At 40.9% G+C, this 19,724-nt stretch overlaps 1 protein-coding gene across 1 annotated transcript in view; it reads right to left on the bottom strand.

The window, feature by feature from the left end:
• The window catches only part of dlgap3 (discs, large (Drosophila) homolog-associated protein 3), a 162,766-nt gene that overhangs the window by 63,587 nt on the left and 79,455 nt on the right, over window positions 1-19,724 (bottom strand). The window contains exon 2 of the mRNA XM_032580380.1: window positions 14,175-14,251. The gene's annotated coding sequence lies outside the window, so the exon portion shown is untranslated. The remainder of the gene's footprint in view (window positions 1-14,174; window positions 14,252-19,724) is intronic.

Genomic DNA, 19,724 nt, shown 5'->3' with positions numbered 1-19,724 from the left:
TAATCCTTCAGGTTCTCTCCCCTCTTTGCTAGTTTGTCTCGACTTCTGTCTGCATTCCAGCCTCTCTCATTGATCGTGTTATTTTTGGGCTTTTGACCTGTGCCTCATTTTGACTACCACTCTGGTCTGGAAGATATGAGAGTCCGAGTCTTGGATTCTACCCTGGGGGTTTGTCAATATCTGGGAAGTGGACACAGGAGAAGATTTGATATTTTATTTGGACTTTTTGGGAAAAAAAAATACTGAAAAAATGCAAGACTTAACTTGGAACTTGGCTTGTACTTACTTTTCAAAGACTTCAGCATTGACTTAGATTGACAAACTTAAAACTTACATTTTGCTTTGGATGAGGTCTTAAGAGTTGGTTTGAACTGACCTCTTAAAAAGCAACTTTTCAGGGACTTGAGACCTCATTATAATTGCTTCTTAAAAAAAACTAAACCTGAAATGAAATGAAAGACCTCCATTTTGACATGGGATGAAAGATTTGACACATAAACTGGACTTGGGATGGAAGACCTGGACTTTTAGTTCAGACAAAAGATTTGATACCTGACTTTAACTCGACATAAAAGACTGAACTCTAGACGTGGATGTACAAGCAACAACTTGTAAAAATATCTACCCTATTCTAACACTTCAGCCTAACTCAAAGTAGTTTGCTAATTTATAATAGTCAGTAATGAAGTCCAGTACTTCAAGTACCCAAGTTTTATCTTAACATGAGCAAAATGTTTTGTCCTTTTGCTTTGGTAGTTGCATCTTAACGCATGGAAAACCTTTAAATGCTTTAAACGTTTTGGCATGCTGTAATGGACACCCTCTTTGATAATGATAATCCCAGTAAAATATTTACTAAATGGAATAAAAACCTAAAGCCTGCTCAATTAAATAAACTGTTGCTGTCCACTGTTTGAAAACTGTTGGAAAAAGGGAACTTTTACAGGGGCTCCTGCCATGTTTTTTGAGGTCGCTATAAGTCCTCACGGCATGTGTGTGTGTGTGTGTGTGTCACCCTGAGGTGGGCAACGTGCAGCGGACAGCCTGCTAGGTCTGAAGCCGACCACCCCAGATGCCCTGAGGTGCCCCTGAGCATCCCAAACATCCTTGGGCACACAGTTGGTGATCTAGTTTTACAAGCTGCAACATATGGGATCCTTTTATTATTCATTCTCCTCTGTTGCTTGAGGGTGGGAGGGTTGTTGCTTCCTTGTTGCCTCATCGCAATCTTTGAGTTTGTGTTTGCATTCTCTACTTGTGGATGGAAATCCCGTTCAACGTTGGAAGTTATGCAACACGTCAGATGATTTCGATTTAGCATTACACTGTAATTTACACATTATCAGGCGTCACATAATGACCGCCTGAAGGTGTGTTGTGCAGCACAGGGCACCAAGATGTTTGCAGCAACACCCTAATGGATTGTTGTTTCCCTCAACATGTACTATACTGTCCAGTCACCTTTGAGTCATGATCCTACAAGAACAGCCCATGGCCTTTTTCGAATACTTTTTCAGTGACAGGGTGTACTGTAGATGGTTCGTAAAAATGCTTATGTAAGTGGTATGTCTCATAGCAATATCCAAATGGATGGTAGGGCAAGGTTTCCCAGCTTCACATTCTCCAAAGCATCATACAATCTCCAGTGGTTTTCTTTGTTCCCATAGAATGTCCTATTTGTCCCATTTCATAATCATTAGATTGTGTAAAATGAGGTATTGCTACTGCCCACAGTAGCAAAGGTACCAAAGTTCCCCCAATGGCAGTTGCAATCTCCAACACACAAACTCATCGAAGAACGAGCACACAGAAACTCAAAGTCATTTATGACAAGGTGGCAAAATCTACAAGACTCACAACTTATCCCGTCTCTCTCATACACACACTCACACACCTGCTGATTATTCCTCTGTTCTCGTACACAAGTGGACCTCTGACCAGCCGAGGGGAGCCAGAAGTGAATTACACACCATTATCAATTACACTGAAGCAGTTTCAGGGGAAACCTGAGAGCCCCTTTGGATGGAAGAGATGGGAGGGAGGGATAAGCCACAGCCAAGGTTTCTCACAAACGGAGAGAGAAAGACCACGGACTGGGAGAAGGCAACGGAGATAAAACGACTTGTGAGGTTGGGGGGTGGATAATAATGCGATTCTTATGCTGCCGCCGTAAGACTGTGCCTTTCAAAAATATTTATGTCCCAGGAACATTTTTCACATTTTGTCTATTGCAACCACAAATCTTGGTATATTTTATCGGGGCTGTTCCGTGATAGAGACAGACTAAACACAAAGTAGAGAAATCTCTGCGGTTCATCCACCGTCATTTTTACTGTGAATATAAAAAACAAAAGAAGAATCAGAAAAGTGCGGCATGAATTTGTATTAATCTCTGCACAGATCCACAGGTGAGAGACTGCTAGTACACTCCACAGATAGGACTTTTATGAAAAGTTGGCATGATTGTTAAACGAAAACCATATGCAGCTTCTTTCTAAAGTTTTCCAAAAGCAACACAGAGGACAGAAAACATGTTCAACTTTGTGTTGAACATGCAACACACCAACTTTGGAGAAAACGTAACACTAGCACATCTCCATGAACATCCAACCTGCACAGTAACAAGGCAGTGACAGCGTGGTGTTGTGTTTTCTTAAGCAAGGAAGAGAGAGATGCAACACTAATCACAAAACGTAAGCCACAAGCTAGAAGACTGGTTTAGATGAAAGCATATTGCAAATGGCTCAGTCAAAGTAAAGATCCCAAATTCAATCAAGAATCTGTTGCAGGACTTGAATATTACAAATCTGAGCTTGAGTTGCCTCTAGATGTGCAAAGCTGTTCTGTTTTCCCTCCGTCACAAGTTCATGCTTTCCCTGGAAAGATGACATTATATCAGTCACGCCGTTTAATCAAAAGCCATCATCATTTCACGGAGCTGTCTCTCGGCGTGCGTTCGTGTGTGTGTGTGTATGCCGCCGCATCAGCAACGCCACGTTTGGTTTTTAGCTAAAACAAGGCTATGTTTCCCCCGCAGGGAGACATCTCTCAGCCCTCTGAGCGACGCAGAAAGAAGGAGGATTTAAAGAACCCTCCAATCCAAAAAAGAAAAAAAAACGGAAGCGAAATAAGATGTATAAAGGAAGTGAATGAAGTGGGGAGGATGCAGAATACCCACGTCCTCCATGTGGGAAGGAGGGGCGGGGGGTTTAGGAGGGTGGCAGTGGGTGTGAGCCGGGGATAATCCTTGTCTGCCATTGTCTTCAGTTTTCAAACCAATTATTGTCATCTGCAGCTCCATGAAAGAGAGTTAATGAGGGGAGCAGAGCTTTGGAGTGTCAGGGCACAGTGAGGGGAGCCAAGATAAAAAAAAAATAAAAAAAAGACCAGGGTTTGGAGAGAAGAAGGGGATATGTGAAAAGACATGCGGCGGCGGAAAGGGACAGAATATATAATCAGAGGAAAAAGTCAAGTGCTCCGCAGTTCAGGTGGCTCAGTGATGCATTGCATTTCATGTACCCCACACTCTCCTTCCCGGTGTTCTGTCATGTCTCGACTTAAAAGAAACTCCCTATTCCTTTTTATCTGCATCGGCTTCTTAAAATTTCATTCTTCCCTTGAACCCACGCCGGGTAATCTGTCTGCATGTGTCCACAAAAGTGTAATGAGAAATGCCAGCTTAGCAAGAGCCACTAAACTGCAGCATCTCAAAAATGTGATTAATGAATACATCTGTTGACACGTGTGCACTTCTTCTTCGGATTTTGAAAGAACGCTAGCAATACGTTATCGTCAGAACGAATCAAGACGCGCAGTGGTTCAGCGAGCCAATGTGTCGGCTTGCATCATTAGACAATCTTTAGAAGAACAGGGAAAAAAAGAAGTAAAACAGTATGAGAAAGCTCGACTTCAAAGCGTTCTTTAAAGTTGAGGTGCTCGAGTTGCCTTTAGTAGTACTCAAAAGAATATTTGGCGTAAATACAGAGCTAATTAACTGTGATGCAGAGCTAATATGCTCAAGTCAAAAACAACCAACAGGACGAGAGCTCAAGCAGATAATTATCTCGATTTCGAACAGAAACAATTTGATAAAGGGAAGTGAGGTGGAGAATATTTCATCAGCTTCAACTTTAAAGCAAAATACGACCATGAACCAAGAACAGGACGGGGCCAAGCGTACTTCTCTGGTTTGGATCCGGGACAAACATCAAACCCAACTTAACCATAATCCAGTGGTCGGTTGGAAAACCAGGGTACAATACAACGCTAAAGTAGCTGCTACGGTTCACAAACACTTCCCTCTCCTTCGCTATGTGGGATCTTGCACATGGCATCACATTAACTCAGTGGTTCCCAAAGATTTTCTGGGATTACAATAAAATCCCCCCCAAAACAGAAAAAGAAAATCAACTGGGCACACACATCGTTCAAGCAGACATAAACCTATACACATATTTTGTTTTCAAACTCCACTGAAATTTATTTCGCACTTCAGGTTGCAACAAAACCATCTTTACAGTGAAACACTTTTTTTTCTTCTTTTTTTCATTCATCCATACCGTTTACCGCGCCCCCCCTGCAATGGCACTGCGCCCCTCCTAGGGGGTGCGACGCACACTTTGGGAACCACTGCATTGACTTAAAGCATGTAGAAGTTACCAAGTTATGTAATTACCTTATTTCTGTATAAGCAGGTACACATGAGAACATAAGAGACATCAATGCACACAGTCGGCCCAGCAGACTGGTACACTGAGAAAGATTTAAATCCTGTCAATTCTACAACTGCGCCTCTCGTTCTCGGCTTTCCGTGACAAATGTGCTTCATTTTTAATGCAAGTCATCTTCTTACCTGCTCAGACAACAACTGTGAGCGCTAAAAATGAAACAGGGCGACAAACGCGGCAACGGAACGCGAGATGCGATAATGGCAAATGAGGATGAGATCTGCTGTTGCATCGGTTTTTAAGAGCGAGCGCTGGAAGCCGAAGCAGAAGATGGAAACGACAAGATAAATGTCGCAGCCAACGAAGGCAAATTGAGGAAATACTCCGTTGCCACATGTTCTGACAACAAAACTCTGTCATCTGTTGAGGTAATTACAGGATTGCTACACAGCCCGGGAAAGTAAGCAATTTTCTTCAAGTGGCACTATTTCCCAGGTCTGAATAAATATGGAAATAAACATCATTCGTCATAGACTTTATGTTTTGTCCTCGTTTGAAGGATTGCTTCCATCTGTGCATTGATTATCTGTCCATCCATCTATCTCTTTTAGTTATGCTTTTCTTTAATGCCTGAAAACGTTCTATTGAAATTGTACAAATGAATGCAAGTTATCTTAACCATAAAACATTCGGAATTCTTCATTAAATATCTGCAGGAATCCTTTTTAATTTTACAGAGGAAATTAAAAGGATAAGTGTGTGAACGCAGTAGGAATCCGTAGTAAATTATCCAGACAGTGACGTTAACATAAACACAGGCGTTCATGAAACAGGCACACGTTCACAAATTTATATAATCTCATGTTTTCTCTCCCATCAAATTAATGTAAACATAAACCCAAAGCGTACAGATTCTATTCTGTATCGATTACAAATGAACAATAGCGACTCATTTTAAAGGGATTACTGCTAATCTGCATGCTAAACGCACATCATGCTCCTATCCAGGAACCGTTATTGGGGGTTTTTTGATTTATTAAATACTATAATTATTTTAACCATACGGTGGGAAACGACACTGACAGAAATCTGCATCACATTTGGCAACGTGATGTCTCAGTTAGCCTGAAGGCACAGATTAAGCTTTGAATTTAAAACCCCCCCAAAAAATGCAGAAATACATAAAAATGTCAACACGTGAAGATAATTGTGGGGAGATCTTTGGTTCTCTCTCTCGGTAGCTCTACCAATGCTGCTGTTTTGTAACCGAATCCAGAGATTGCTGCTCATTTTCGTGTTGCACTGCACCGGCTCAGACTGCAGCTTGCATTGAAAGGGGAATTGTTTGTCCCTTAACGCGTTCGATCATAAGCTACTGATTTGTGGCGTTTGAATCTGTGAATTTTCACAAAGCAGATGCAATGGGTTTCACGCTGCGACAAAAGGCCTCCATTGTTTTAAAGGAGCAAAGCCAATATTTCGCTCCCACAACGTTCCATACAAGAGCAAGAAAACATTTCACATGTCGCTGAAGCGTTCTGTGCATTTCCACCGAATGTGTTTAAACACAGCTTCTATTTTGTTTGTTTTAGGTCGTCGATATCCGTTTGTTGGCGCCTGGAGTTCGTCTATTGTAATTGTGTCAGATTTCTTCAGGGTTTCAAATTTAAATGTCAGGAAACAGAACTCATCACAGACTGACAGGACGGTCACGGCTAATCGATCTGAAAACAAGCCGCTTACACGATAATCAGGTTTGTGGATCTTTATTCAAAATCCGCTTTGTGTTCTCTGGAAAGTCGCCGTTCTTTGCTTCCTCCTTTCGAAAGAGATTGAAATGTTACCCTCACGCGAACAGGAACATTTTTCTCAGTACAAGAAAGGATCTAAATGAAGACTTGATGTGTCTGCAGTGTCGAAAAGCATTTTGTTGTCTCGGCTTCAAATTTCAAGCGGTGCTCGGTTAACGCTAAAGAAACATTTAGATGGCCTGCACTTTCACAATTCTACCAAAATAAAAGTAACTGAAAAAAGCCTTTTGATGAAAAAACGTTAAACTTGTATCAAGGCTGCTGTCATAAAACTAAACAATATCTATGAAAATATACTGTTGAGGATACAAAAGGGTTATTTTTGATAATTGAAGTACTGTGCCTTGCAAAAATAATCCATTTGAACTTTTCACGTTTTAAACATTCTTCTGGATTTTAATTTGTAGACCAACACAATTATGAAGAGGAATGAAAGTAATAAATGGGGGTAACACTTTATTTGAAGGGTGTGCATAAGATTGACATGACATTGTCATGAACATGAAGGAGTCTTTATGAATGTTTATGACTGTCGTCATGAAGAATCATTCGGTAAATAATGACACTTTTAATGCAACGTTGACGCTTCTAATGGACTTTTAATGCAAGCTTTAGTACAATTTTGCATTAAAAGTGTCACTATTCACTGAACAGGACAAAGTTGGCAATTTTAATGGACTTTTAATGCAACTTTTAGTACAACTTCAAATAAAGCGTGACCATAAATGGTTATTTTTTTTATTTCTAACATTAGAAGTGTAAAAAATAATGTGCATTTGTATGTATGCCTGTAATTTGCCAGCCTGGGCGGTGGCTCGGTGAAACACCAAGGCAGATGAAGGAGGAGCTCATCTCAGCAGCCGTATTTCAAAAATAATTTCTTCAAAAGAATGAGCAGAGTTCTTCAGAACAAGACAATAAAAAAAACAGAAATCATATATAACATTTAGATTAAAATATAAACCCAAAGATTTTGTGTCCGCACATTTTTAAAAGCCCTAACCCTCAGTGGACGCAGTGATGGTGACGACACCTACTCCCCTCGTTGTCAAGCTGCGATGTGTTTGAGTAAGACTGGAGAGGCGTGTGGGGGTGCACATGCGTGTGTTTGCGCTCTGACTGATGGACTCTGGTCATGCGATCCATGCTGCTGTCTAATTACCCAGATGTGATGGATGGGATTGATTAAATCATGTGAAGTCTGAGACAGTAGCGCCTCGCTCCCCCTCTCTCCTACTCTTCTCTTGTTAGCACACACGCCCAGGCGTGCGCACGCGGCATGTAGCCTCTTTATTTGAATCTTTACCGTGTTTCTTTCTCCCCGTTTCGGGAGTTGTGTAGTTCAGTACAGATGAACCCTACTTTCAGAAATGATAAAAGATATCCATAAATCACTCTGAAAGAGGAAGAGAGCGAAGTAACTGACAGCTGGAGGATAAAGCACAGAGTTTGAGGGAAGAAGTGAATATTAGAAACTGATTAAACCAGACTTGTGTCACATTTCACACAGACTATAAGCCCTTACTTCTTACCGCCGATTCAAAGTGTTCACTTCAGTTATAGTGAAGCGATTCATTGTATGATTTTTTTTATTTTTGTAACCATTTTTTGGATGGTGTGAAAAACTTTCTACAATCATATTCTGAAAGTTAATTTAGCTGCTGGCTGAGATAAATAGGAGGAGTCTTTGTCCATTTCTGGATTATTGTAATTCATCTCCTGGAAATAACTTACACAGTAACCTATTAACATCTATAGTCATGCTTATGCTCAAGCCTTGCTACATACTATAAGCTAAATTTAGATAAGGACTTTGACTGGACTATTCTAATGAATATACTTTGGTCTAAACCTCAGTATAGTAAGTCTCACAGTATGCATATGGCCATTGTCCTTCATCCCTTCAACTTTAATTTCCCTGATTAGGAAAAAAAATAAAATCCTCAACATGATGCTGCCACCACTGTGTTTCTTGCTGCGAATGGTGTGTTTAGGTTTGTGTGTAACTGCAAATGGAGCTTTGTAAGGTTTCCTTCGAACAAAAGCTTTTAAAAAGACGTGTGGAGCGCACGACTAATACATGTTCAAGTCAACAGAAATTTGAAAAGGTTCAAGGTGTTCATACTATATTTTCTGCCCTCGCCGTGGTTGCTAAACGGATAGATAACTCTTCCCAATGATGCAGCCTGAATAGTTGTCATTAGCTTTATTATTCAACACACCACTGGTCTGAGTAAAACTGCAAAAGAAAAAAAGATGCTGAAATGACATGTGAAGCTGACTCATGTTCAGCTTAAATGCTAAATGTGCTGTTAGCTCTTAAATCATTTTCATTACCTGAAAATATCAATTATTTCATCCAATATAATTAGCTGTTCATTGTAGATATGTGACTCTACATGTGATTTTTTTTGTTCACAAACCTTTAGGCTGTGCTCCGCCTAGCGGATGCTAAACTTCTTGTTTAGCATCGCTAAACAGGAAGTGCTAACTCTGTGACTTCTATTGTCCCTATTTTCAAAACTAAACAGAATAACCAATATAAAATATCCTAAAAAAAAAAAGTATCACATTGAACAAACAACAGTGGCTCTATAACCAGTTGCATGGTGATGTCAGCTGTGCAATTTATAATTATGTACTTTATGGTATCCCTACTCTAATATTTTTGATTTACAAAAAAGACTGAATTACACAGGAGCGTCAGAAACGTCACCCCAAGCAATTATTATACTGACGCCCCTGCTCACATGGTGACGGGCTCTCCTGCAGGCCCCCTCTCTCTTGCCAATTCATCACAGCAGTGCAAACCAAACTACAAACACCCTAATGTGCTTTCTAATGAGATGCTGTCCATCAGCGCTCCAAAAAGCTGGCGTTTGAAGTCACTTGCCCAGAAACAGTCGGCCGACAGCAGGACAACTGGGCACACGGCCACTTCCCACACGCGTGAAATAAAGATACATGTATTGTGCTGCACACAAGGCAGCGGTTCAGGAGTCACGCCAGTGTAAGAGGATACAGGAGGCTTTATCTGAGTAATCTTTTGACGTTTTTTGCAAAGCTTACCATATTGTTAAAGAGACATGTTTAACAGAAAAGAAATGTTATGCTCATTTGTGGGGAGGTTTACAGTCTTATATTTAGGTTCCACTTGGGTAGATTAATGCTTTAATGCTTCAAAACGACATAATTTAATTTAGGCAACAGTTTGGATCTGTGTGGCTTTGTACTTGCCTGAAGCACAGTTTAGGGTCTTCCTGGTCTAGTTCAGTCAGAAATACAGTTCGCTCTAATTCAGTGTCTTCAAAAAAAAAAAATCCCAGCAAAAATAATTGTCCACATTGTCAACTCATGTAACAAAGTTCCATGGTTTTAATCTTGGCTGTTGCTGGACTTCACACGTAGGCCCGCACCGTACTCACACAAAGCAGAAATTGTCCCCTTTTATGTTATTTTGAGTCTGACCTGAACAACACAGTGTTTGTTGTTCTTCACTGTTAGTTGAACAGTGAACTGAAGTTGTTTAGGACAAGAACAGGAGAGTAGTGATTACATGGTTGCCTCACAGCAAGAACTACCTAAGTAAATAACCCTAAAAGGAGGAGATAATCTTTTTTTTTTCTGTCAAAGCAACAAGAAAAATGTCTCTGAAAAGTGAAAAGCTGTTTTAGATGGAGATGTTGACTGATGTGTCAATAAGGTGGTCCTGGTGGCTCAAATTGATTCGGGTTTTGAATACAGTTGAACGATATCTATGGATTAAACAAGTCCGGTCTTTTGTGTATTCTTTTCATGGATAAATAAAAAAAATGAAAGGACCAGGAAACATAAAAATAGCCATGTAAAGACATCTGTTGGAACGGTGCCGTGTTCAGATCTTAGCCAGAGTCTTTCTGTAGAGTTCGCATGCCCTCCCAAAGCCTCACTGGGGCTGGACGCTTCATGTACTCCCAGGGACATCCTGTGATGGACTGGTGACCTTTACAGAGACACCCAAACTGCTCCACCAGGTTAAGCCATTTCTTGCCCACTCTGTCACTCAAGGCACCGTCAGCATCCTCTAACAAACAAACAGGCTGAAGCAAGAATAAAGGGTAGCTAGGAAAACCTTTTTTGGCCAACACTTAATTTGGACAAGTCTTGGGTTCAACACTTATTTATTAGGCTGTTTACCTCTCCTGATAAAGTGTCAGCACTAATTAGATTCACACAGTGTTCTCAACACACACACGCGACAGAAATTTCAGCATCGCGGGATTCCTGGGAACAAGACCTCATTGCAAACCCCAGTGTTGACTTTTCCCAGCAGTGATGATCTTTGCTAAACAGGTATTCTATGTGGTTGATTTGGATGTTGCACTAAAATTGTCAAAAAAACAATAAACCCCCCCCCCCCCCATCATTATTAAGGTGTAGCTGCCGTCAAGGCAACAGTAGTGTCTTTGGTTCATTGTTTTGTTGTACGGTTCAAGGATGCAGTAGTTACATGTTATTTAATATGAAACATTAAGTTATATATGTGTGGCAGCTGTCAGTGCCACACATATATGGCCACACTCCGTTCCTTTGTTTGGTTAAGGTGCGTTCAAATGTGATGGGGAACTTATATCTCGTTCCACAAGCCACGTTGTTGCCCTGGGGAAACATTAACTGGTGCACTTAGAACATGGGGCATTCTACCTGAAGAAGCTGGTTGAGAGGTTTTTCATCTTTACTCCTCTGGAGTCGATGCGGATTAATGAGGTACAGTTTTGTTTTATTTCCATCTTTTAAGTATGTAAATCCTCTATTTCCTGTGAACTAATTTGAGTTTATGTTGCCTTACTTTTAGTTTTGATGGCATTTTTGGGAGGCTTTATGAGACGTGTCCACAATAAATGGCTGTTGAAACCAATAACTGTGTTAAACCTCGATTAGCCAGTGTGTAACTTTTTAGGAATCTAAACATGAGTCAGCAAAAAAAAAAAAAAAAAAAAGAAATCAAAATGCAAGGAATCAGTGTCCCACATCAAGCACCAACAGCAAAGATAATTAACAAACAGCTGATTGATATGTTATGTCCGCCATACGTTCACACACACTCAATGTGTGTGAGATTTAACGGATATGGAAAGAGGAGCCAAATCAGATGAAAACATCAACACACACATTGAATCAATGCACGGTGTTACATAACGTCAAAATGACATACCGTACTTATCTCAGCACTGATGTACGTACGGAGGGCTCCGGACCGCCACATCCCACGTGTTTTGTATGAACACATATTGCTATGGCAACAGTGCAAAGCCTTCTCAGCTATATTAAACAATAAAGGTTTTCAGCTCCGTTTTGATGCAATTTTAGCAGTGTGGCACATCACAAGTCATTTGGAGGTTTAATGCCATCAGCAAAACAGGCACACAAACACAGAATGCATTCAGTCTTTCAGTAGCACTCTCTCTGCAGCTATAATTAAGTGGAAGCCTCAGAGTTTACTAAACCCATCTCAGGATAACAAGCAGATGCATAGCTCTATCAGTTGTGGAAGTGATTGATAAAAAAAAAAGGGGGGGGGGGTGGAAGGGGGAACGAGGACAGCGGATAAATAAAAATGACAGTCGGTCGTGAGGAAGATCCACGGAAGATAGTTAGGTCATTTCGGCCCATTTGAGAGGCAATGCATCCAGATTACTTCTAGACACCAGATGGACTGAGCGCTGATGTCAAAGCACTAATATGAGACAAACGAGAAAGAAGAAGAGGAAAGAGGGAGGGAAAGGAGGAGAGCGAGTCTAAGAATAGAAGTACAACCTCGAGCCAGCACAATCGGTCAGCCCTGGCTGCTATTTTTTACTTTACTACTGTGTGAGCCACATGTCGGACATCTCTCATCTCGTTCTGTTTCGCTCTCCTTCTCTGGCAAACAGAAAAGCTAAAAGCAGAACTTTCTTATATGTGTGTTTAACCGGGCCGACCCGGTTCCTGAGAAGTGCTGCGTCTCAAACTGCTGTATTATCATCTGAGGAACTTTAAGTGATAAATTGAAAACATCAAATTTAACACCAAACACCTTTCAAAATGCTTTCAATTTAGGGCCATGAACTCTATGCATCCCATTAGGTACAGTGTTTAGATAACACTATTCACCCACGTAGCATTTTGTCACGTTATGTTACAAACTTATGAGAGACCAATACAAAGTACTATGCAATTGTGAATTGGAAAAATCAGATTTGAGGCATGCTTATGAATCCATCTTACTCTGAAATGCGTAGATAAAATCCTGCACTAACCTCTCCCAGAAGTTAACTAATTGGTACCTACTAGAGATGTAGTGATACCTAAAACTCACAAGATGGGACAAGTCACAATGTATTTTTTTTAGATGTAAGATTTAATATTACTTTCAAGAAAATGTCAAAAATCAACTTTATGCTTCAAAAAGACCTGGAGTCTGTATTTTACTGATTTTCACTACAAACTCAACAAACTTGTGCATTTTTCTGATTTATTTTTTTATCTCTACAGAGCTTAGGACAGAGCTTCAACTACGCATGATCTGCAGTACGACGCTTATCATTTCCTAGTTTCAACTGATTGCGGCTGTGATTGTGATGTCGCTCTTTGCACTCTCAGACATTTCGTCAGTTGTTATGGTGATGCTCTCTGCCCATTTCAGCAACTGAGCAATTCCCAGTGCTCACATATTGTTTGGTTTTTGTCCGTCGCTCTGTGGCCATTTATCGCTCCGACTGGTAACCCAAATTGCTGCCAAACAAATGATGGCTGGGCATTCGCTATTATAACTTCATCAGGCGAAGACAAGCTGACTGCAACTTGGTAGGACTTGTTGAGACAGCAGTTACTGCAACAAAAAATGTGACGTTTTAATATCAGAAGATGTTGTAAGACGAGATCTTGCTACGTCGCTAGTGAATACTCAAAGTTTGAAGTTTCACACAAGCAAAGTAGGGGACAAAGCAAACATGTGGAAGGAGGTGTTTTGGTTGAATCAGACGAAATGGACATCATGAAATATGGTGGCGGCATCATCTTGTTTTGGGATTGCTATCCTTCCACAGAGTTGGGAAAACTGTTCAGTGTTGATGGAAAGATAGATGGAACCAAATACAGGGCGATTCTAGATGATAACTCATTATTGGCAACCATAAACATGGATCCACTGTGGCAAGGAAATGATTTGGAGGTCTTTGGGTAATGGAGTCCTGGAAGTCCCAGATGCATCCCTGGTCTGTGGCAAGACCTGGAAACTGCTGTTCACAGTAGCCGTCCACCATATCTGACTGAACTTCAGCTGTTTGGCAAAAAGGACCAATAAAAATTTCTACTTTAAATGCGACACAAAATGCTTTGTAGAACTAATACAAAATACTGATTCAGGGGTCTTGAATTCAAATGCAAGGTACCCTAGTATTTTACTACTTTCCTTCCGGTTTGAATGGATACTGGACTAACATATCCAATAAAATACAGAAAAATTTGCGATTGCAAAGTGTGAAAAAATTAAGTGGCGTGAATATATTAGCAAGGCACTGTATTAAGCTTTTTCCCTTAATCTGGGTTAATCTCTCCGGGGCTTGGAATTCAAGGACGCACGAGACAAGACTGGAGTTTGAACAGAACTCAGGTGACAAGCAGCTCCAGGAATCACTCCTGTGCCTGCGTGTGCTCATGCCCACAATCAGCTTACCACAGTCTCGTCAGAAAAAGGTGCTCCATGTCTTTACGTAGAAGGGGACAGTGCAATAAATCAGAACCAGTCAGAGTCTGTGGGGAAAACAGCAAAGAGAAAGAAAAGGAGAGAACCGTCAGGGAAGCACACACAAGACAAACCTCACATCATGCATCACACATTTCTGGCAATAAGTATTTAGCTCCATTTCTTTACACTCCCCCCCCCTCAGGGGGAAGGTACCTCTCCCCATAAGCTCTGACCTGTAAACGGGTCCCTTGCGGCGCCGGCAATGTGGTGGAAAATCTGCGCCTGTGTGCTGCTTCCTTTTTCTTTTTTCGGGTCCCAAAACAAGAAGCTCCCCCGACTGCCTTACTAACACACTTCAGCTCCCCGCTGTTCTGTTCTACGGGCCCTGGAGCTACAAACGGTGGGATGGCAGAAGGATATGAAAAAAGAGGAGAGGGAGGGAACAGCGCAGTGAAATTTGCCACGGAGATAAAGGGCTGTGTGTGAAGGACGGGAAAGAAACGGAAGCAATAAAAAAAAAAAGAAAGAAGGAAAGAAGAGGGGATGACTAAACTGGCTTAATTGAGTGCTTTCTGTCTCCAATTACATCCGAAAGGTAGCATGTGTGAAATGATTTGAACTTCAGAAAAGAACAAAATAGTGTTGCTCCATTTGCAGTGTTGGAGGAGGAAGGTTTTGTTTGTTTGTTTTGCTTTTTTATTAAACTTAAATACTCCAGCTTAGCATCTAATATAAAAAGCTTTTTTCAAATGATAAACATATCCAAACCAAACATGCGAAAATACCTAAGCCCTTGCATGTTGATCCATAACTTATTTGTAATAGCTACAATTTTCTGGTTGAGAGTGATATGATTCGTGCCAAATTACTAGATTTAAAAAGAATAAATAAATCACTGCAATAGAACTTGTCTAACAGCATGAAGTAGGCTAAAAGATCCCGAAAAGCATCATGTCACGATCCAGTTTAAAGAAACAGAGCCATGACTACCAAAGACACTCCAAGAGCATAGCTGCATTTTCTTTGACCGCATACTTGCATCACTTGACATTTTGAAAAATAAAATTGTTTATAATTGTTTATAAAAATAAAAACACCTTTGTGAGCTCGCCCTCCCATGTGGACCAACTCCCATAAGAGAGGTACTTTAGCTTATTAGAGGCAATTGTTGGCTGCCTGGAAACCACCGAGATGACTTCAGATGACTGTAAAACCTGTAACCGCTTCTTTAGACACGCCAACTTTGAAAAAAACACTCCAGTTTTTTTGATAAAAAGTTTTGGTGCAAGGATGAGGTAGCTTTTTAGCCGTATCGAAATTGACTTATTTAGCAAAACTGCAATGGAAACAATGTTTTTTTTGGGTTTTTTTAGCATCACATAATCAACAACTGGATGTTGGCACTGGCGCAAACCACAAAGACGACGACAACAGGAAGTAGTTAGAGTTTCATGACGCGTCATGTTTTTTAATGACTTATCGCGTTAACAAACGTATTCACGTGTGAGTTTAATTGCATTTCTCGTTTAATGCAAACGGAGCAATGGTGAATTATTTTTGACATTAGCGGAACAGTGAAAGTTTTGAGCACATTTGTAATGGAAACGCAGCTAATAACTCAACCAGGTAGTGACGCATGAACCCAGAGCAATGCACTGTACTTCAGTTAAGGTCATTTCTAATGATTTATAACAAAAAAAGTAAAATGCCCTATATTGGGAAGTTTGAAGATGAAACTCATCATGACCAAAACATGAAGGATTTTGGTCAGTTTTCCTTAAAGACAAAATAGTTTTTGAACCAGTGAGACAAAAGCAGAGCCTTTTGGAGTCTACACCCTGCATTCAATCTGGCATAGAACTAACACACAAAAACACATCAACCGTAAAGCTAGTGGTTTTATCATGACGCAGGACTGCTTTGCTTCTTTGAGACACAGGTGACATGCTGTATCTGATAAAACAACGATTCCTGTTACCTGCCAATAAATCCTGAAGTAGAAGATCAAACCAACGAGTTCCTGACCTTAAACCCCGAGCACATTTGACTAATCCAGCAAAACAAAACCAAGATAACACCAGCAAGTATGACTCCCACTGACCAAGTCAAAGTCTGAACTTGAATGTTATTTGTAATGTATGGCCGTGACAAGACCGTTTGTGCTGGAAACACTTTTGTGTGCCTGAATTTAAGCCATTCTGCAAAGAAAAGTGGATCTAATTTGCTTCACACTGATGTAAGGAACTCAATGCAAATGACCGATTGGCCGTTGCCGAGACAAAAGCAGAAGTAATTCTACGAGAGAACACACTGCTCGATAGCAATGCAAACGTGTGTTTGCATTGCTATTGTACACTGAAATTGAGATAATTATTAGACAAAATGAATATGGTCGTATAAATCCCCTCCATGCTACGTAAGCTAAGAGCAACAGAGCTAACTGCAGTCTCATTAAACGGTGCCACAGGGTTCCATGTGCTTTTATTACCCCTCCATTAGCCTTAGCATTACTATAGTGATTACTGAAAGCCTTAGCTCCCTTTTCTTTTTCTTTTTTTTTCTTTCCCTGCGCCTCATTAAGACAAATGCTCACCCTCAGCATGTGTTAGTTCTGGGCTCCATAGCAACGGCGGCTAATAGACGCGCCGCACCAGCTCAGTTTGAACCGTCTTGGAGGAGGCGCGCTCCTCCAATTCCCTCGCCCCACAACAAGAGTTTGATTTCATTTTCGCTGTGATCACCTTGCAATTACGTCTCGCAAAGCACAACCGAGATGTGTGATGTGCTGTTGCACCCGGAGACCGCAGGACACCATCATCACAAAAAAACCCCCCAACAAAACAGCAAAAACGAGGCTTTAATATGCATTGTATGACATGAGGCACAGGAGGAGCCGCCGCCGCCGCCGCTCATCAAACAGAACATGGCAGATGCTCTCACCGGCCCTTATCGATTTGCAGGGAAGTGTGCGTGGTACGCCGGCGCGCGCTTGCGTCTACGCGTGCATGTGTGCGATGTGTTGCTAGCTTGCAGCAGAGATAATTAGAACACAACTCTTTTGCTGTCCCTGCAGGCCACTGATCCAGCTGCTTTCATCTAATATAGGTCAGCTGTGACAAAGCCCTCAGCATGGACACTGATCTGCCCTGCTAGCTCCCACGTACACACAAGAGATGAAATTAAAACTCGTATGCAAACACGCACACACACACACGCACACACACGCATATGATTACTGCATGCTGATGGCACATACAGTCTGTGCTCTGCTCACACAGACGCACATGCACACAGCAGGTAACGCTTCCAGGGATGGCCCCAGATGTGTGGGACGCTTACCGCCGGCTTCTATGGATACAGGGAGGAGAGCAAATGAGTTATTTAAAGTCTGCTCGCTTGCAGCAAAAGTCAAATGCGAGATATAATCCATGAAATTTCATTCATCTGCTTTAAGGTCAAATGATGAGCTAAGCAGCGTATCATTTCACTTCCCATACTCAGTGATGTAAAATGGAAGTAGTTTAGAGTGATGCTGGTTACTGGAATAAAACAGGAAGCAAGTTTAGAAATGCCTCCAAAAAACTTTTTTTTTTTTATTAGATGCAGTTAAAAAAAAATAAATAAAAAAGACAAATTGCCAGCTAATAATTAAGGCCTCACAAAAGACAAAATACTTTCTGTTGCAGAGTTTTATGTCGAAGATGGTCTCAGTTTTGGCTGTGTTAAACTTGCTTAACTGTTCCAGAACTTTCTAATTGATAAGTTTTAGGTTTGGATGTCTTTGGGTCAAATTTCAACCTTCCTTTCTTAGTGCGGGTTTGATGGTAAAACGTGACAAAAATATGTTTTCCAACAAGAAAATGACGTCAAACCCACCGAAAACAGCTTTAAATGAACAAATATTGTTTGTGGGTTTTTTTTATTATATGCGATGACAATCCACTTGGCATAACCTTATGTCCTCAGGGATCCCGTTTGATTTTTTTGGTTTTTACTACTAAATGAAAATGAATATTGGTTAGCTTACATATGGCTTTAGTCATTAGCATTTTATCTTTTAGCACAGCTAAACATAGCAAGAAAAGCTCATTTCCATGTACGAGCACTGCTTTGAAAGGAGAAATGTTAATTGGCAGATTGGTTTGCAAACATAGCGCTATCAAAAAAAAAAAAAAATGAAGCGTGTCCATAGAGAAGGATTAAATAACTCAAAATCTGTTCTCAAAGCCCGACTAGAAAGTAGTTGGCACTTTCCAAATCATCCGTCAACTGGGCCGAAATATCTGCCAGTCAGACGGACAGCACAAAGCAAACGGATAAGAGAGGAGAGCAATAACATTGTTCTCTCCCCTGTGCTGCGTTACACTTTGTTTCTCTCTGAGGTTTAATTTATTTAGTGCCGGTGCCATTGCAAAGAACAAAGCCAAAGTGACTTCATCACCTCCAGAGTTTTATTCAACCTATTATATTGATGACCAACTGAAGAGAAAAGCATCATTATCTCCTGTCGCCCTACAGTGGTTCCACTAATGGAGCCATAATTGGTGCAAATTACAAAGCGAACAAGTTGCGGCATAGCCTTTGGAACAGTGAGATTAAGAAGCTTTCGCCTATGTCGCATTGCAGGAGAGGCTCTCTCGACTCGACTAATCGCCTCTTTTCTTTTCCTGTTTGGTCCATCTTTGTTTTTTGTTTTTTTGTGAGCCGGCGGGGTCACAGAGGGCTTAAAACAACTGCAGCGGTTTATGCAAATGCAATCGATACTTGATTGTCCCCTCTTTTCCTGCTTTCTCTCCTCACCCCACATCTCCTAGTCTAACAAGAGGCTGCAGTAAGGGCATTAATTAGTGCCAGACATGCTCCAGCGATCCCTCCGCAGGGCTGTGCGCCGAGGCCGTTTCATACCGGGTCAGGAGATGGTAGGTTGGGCCCTGACCACAGCAATCAGGAGACAACAAGGGACGTTAGCAGTGGCGATAGGCACAGAGCAATCTTAACTTCTTAAAGTCACTCTTATTTTAGCTGAAAACAATTGCGAAAATTAACCTTCCGGCTTCCAAGCATTCAGCAAGCCAAGATTAGAAAATCTTCATCATTGCAGACAGAGCATCAGCATACAGTAGCATTATGCTGGGTAATAATATTTTCAACCAGCAGTTATGTGAACTTGGTTGTTGTTGATTCAGTGGGATTTTTCAGCAGGTAAAAATAAAATTACCACCTTTGCTCCGCTAAGTATAGACGTTAATATAATTAAATAGGTCACAGCATCAAATAAATCAATAAAATGCGTTGTTGGAATTTTAGTTACCTAATGGATCTGTCTTCACAAGCCAAACAAAGGTAAGGTAAGGTCAGGGACCACGTGTTCGGTTTTGTAACAAAGAAATATTTTTGCAATAACTTCATTGAACATTTTCAAACAAACTAAATATAGAGTAAAACATATTGCTTAGTGTCGTTACCATTCAGTAGGACATGTTAAGGTAGGCTGGTGAATCTTTGGATTATTACGTGTTTTTTGGTAAAAACTCAGAA

Source organism: Xiphophorus hellerii, chromosome 13 (genome assembly GCF_003331165.1).
Source record: "Xiphophorus hellerii strain 12219 chromosome 13, Xiphophorus_hellerii-4.1, whole genome shotgun sequence".
Lineage (NCBI taxonomy): Eukaryota > Metazoa > Chordata > Actinopteri > Cyprinodontiformes > Poeciliidae > Xiphophorus > Xiphophorus hellerii.
This window is presented reverse-complemented; position numbering and strand designations above follow the sequence as displayed.